This window comes from Sinocyclocheilus rhinocerous, unplaced genomic scaffold (assembly GCF_001515625.1).
Source record: "Sinocyclocheilus rhinocerous isolate Xijiao unplaced genomic scaffold, SAMN03320098_v1.1 scaffold85, whole genome shotgun sequence".
Lineage (NCBI taxonomy): Eukaryota > Metazoa > Chordata > Actinopteri > Cypriniformes > Cyprinidae > Sinocyclocheilus > Sinocyclocheilus rhinocerous.
The window spans coordinates 2,499,999-2,503,061 of NW_015649998.1; the positions used below are offsets into that span (position 1 = coordinate 2,499,999).

Below are 3,063 nucleotides of genomic sequence, written 5' to 3' on the forward strand. Positions count from 1 at the left end.
TTCGGTACTAGAGAGCCGCAGTCCTGCAGAGTTTAGCTCCAACCCTAATCAAACACACCTGAACAAGCTAATCAATGTCTTCAGGATTACTAAGGCTATAGACAGGTGAGGTTTTTTTTTCAGGGTTGGAGCTGAACTCCCCAGGCCTACCCCTGCCCTAGTGCCATTTTGGAGAGTATCCACTGAACGCAAACAGCGTATGTTGTTCTGTGTCAGCCGCACCACACGGATACGTTTTCTACGTTGTTTGTGCTTTGATTTGAACGAAAACAACGTATCCATGTGGTGCGGCTGACATAGAACAACATAAGCTGTTTGCGCTCAGTGGATACTCTCCAAAATGGCGGTTGAACCCCTGATGTCACATGGATTATTTTACCGATCTCCTTGCTACGTTCTGGACGTTGATCGTGGTAGTACCCTAGCTGTCTATGGGAGGGTCAGAGAGCTGTCAGAATGAATCAAAAATATCTTAATTTGTGTTCCGAAGATGAACGGAGGTCTTACGGGTTTGGAACGACATGAGGGTGAGTAATTAATGACAGAGTTTTCATTTTTGGGTGAACTAACCCTTTAAGAGAGTTTATGCTCCGTTCACATTTTTGCATTATGGGCTATGGTCATCATAAAATGCATGCAGAGAATAGTTTAGGGGGAAAAAAAGAGAGAAAAGTCTAAGAAAAAAAGCGCATTTACGTGAGTAGAATTTTTTCTCACTGCTTATCCTCCACTTTATCCTTTATAATGACCCTTCCAAGAGCTCTAAGGTTTCTGGTACAATCACGGTTGGGTGGGGGGGGATCTTTCAAAGCAGTTAAAATGTCAAACTACAATTCAAGGATCTCATTCGAATTCCCGTAATTAAGCTGTCGGACATTTAATGAAGGGCTATGCAGTGGACCATCTAGCCAGAGGAAGGCATTTGGACAAGCTGTCATTGTGACAAGAAATTCTAGCTGCCATTGCATGCTAGCGATCTTTTCTATTCTATAAGACTGTCAAAATAATCAGAATTTAAAGGTATTATGAGATTCCTTGCATCTCAATATATAAAATTAATGCTTTTATTTGCTAATTGAATCATTTTTCCATCTCAAAATCTAACTACCCAAAATCAAACCTTAAGTTTGAATTACCAATAACACTTTACAATACGGTCTGATTAGTTATGCATTAACTAATGCTAACTATACAGCTTTTGATTTTAATAATGTATTAGTGAATCATAGAATTAACATTAACTAAGAATAATAAATAACTAAAGTGCTACTAAATGAAACCTTATTGTAAAGTGTTACCAAATTACTATATAGCGCAGTATTTTCTCTAATGCTCCCACACGTTACAGTAGTCGGCACATAGCAGTGCACAAACACAGCAAGAGAAATAATATTCTGTCATATTGACTTCTCGGGGAGAAGAAACCAAGCTGGCAAGGTAATAGTGCCCTCATATTCCCTAAATGTCTCTGTTATGAAGAAATGTTATGGTTACGCCCTTGAGGTGCTAAGATTCATCTCTGAGATATTGGAAAACACATGTCACACATGTGCCTCCTTTTATTGGCTCTGTGCCAACAAAGATGCCTGGATGCTTTGATCGATCTCTTATATAATGTGCACAGCATTATAACTTCACATCCAACTCTAAGTTGTTGAAACACTTCACATCACTGGAAATATGACAAGATACTCTCTGTTGTCTAATTGGCAGCCGTTTACCCTGCTAACAACGTATTTTACCTGCTTTTGAAGGGATCTTAAATCTAGAACATTCGGTTTGTTTTGAAAGATTATGTAAGTGACATTTAGCGTAACATACGTTCCATTTATGCATTTTGATTCCTGCACAACCTAGGTTTGAAGCGCACCAGATGGCTTCCTAGAGAGGCCAATAATTTGCCTCCCCCGCTTGAAGGTTCTCACATTGATTTATATGGTCTATATCACATTTTAAATCTCTCCTCTGCAGCTGATTAATGTTTTATAATCACTGTCTTGAGTGAGGGGGAAGCAACATTGAGAACATACACACTGATTGCAGCATCTTACAGATGAAGTAGGATACTAACTTTGTCACCTCTGAAGCTGCGCTTGTAATCAGGAAAACAGCATGTACTAGCATTGCTTAGCTATGGGTAGGCTATCTCTTAATATGATATCCACTTAGAATGATGAACACAAACTTTGTCTAAAAAGTGATTTGCCATTAGGCTGAAATGAGATGAGACTATCACATTAGAGATATTTAAACAAAGCTAGAATGATTGTATTTTTTATTTTTTTTAAAAAACAAATTCATGTTATATGCATTGTATACTGTTACAAGCAGTCTTTAAATCACTAAGAAAAAGCACATTGTGCACACTGAGAAGTGTTTGGGTGGATGTGACTCATTTTGTGTTCTAGCCAATTCAGTGATTCACATAACACACTCCACCAAATTATTGGTAATTAGGTGCTAAACTAAGTACGTTAACGCAAAAATAGTCACATCAAGCTCATTATTTTGTGCCACTGAGTCCTGATTGCATTCCATAGAAACACTTTAGAAACACTTTAGCATAGTAAGTTGCAGTTTATATAATTACATTAACTTAATATCGTAATATCGAAAAGCTTACTACAGTTCAAGTACTATACATGTATTTTAGAATGTAAGTTAACACAACAAAATATAATTACTTCTTTAAAGCATGGTGAAGGATTATTAAAAGATTCCTGATTTAAAATGTACTTTTAAAGTAAAGTGTAATGTTTAATTTGACCTTATTACAAAATTCACTTTTAAAGAAATATAGTCATGAAAGTGTGATCTCTCTAAGTGGCCTTTTTTTTTTTCAAAATATACTTTCTAATATTTGAAATACTACATTCAGTACTATTAAGTTTTTTTTTTTTTTTTCCACCTGAGTCCTGATTGCATTCCATAGAAACACTTTAGAAACACTTTAGCATAGTTTTTAAAACGGTACTTAAGGAAATAATACACTTTAAAAGAATATACTTAAGTGTGTGTCTTTTTTTATTATTTAAGTACATATATATATATATATATATATAT

At 35.7% G+C, this 3,063-nt stretch overlaps 1 long non-coding RNA gene across 1 annotated transcript in view; it reads left to right on the plus strand.

The window, feature by feature from the left end:
* The first annotated feature begins 217 nt into the window (after nucleotides 1-217).
* LOC107711029 (uncharacterized) overlaps nucleotides 218-3,063 on the plus strand; it is a 13,759-nt gene continuing 10,913 nt past the window's right edge. The window contains exons 1-2 of the long non-coding RNA XR_001636659.1: nucleotides 218-346; nucleotides 426-427. This is a non-coding gene — a long non-coding RNA (uncharacterized LOC107711029). The remainder of the gene's footprint in view (nucleotides 347-425; nucleotides 428-3,063) is intronic.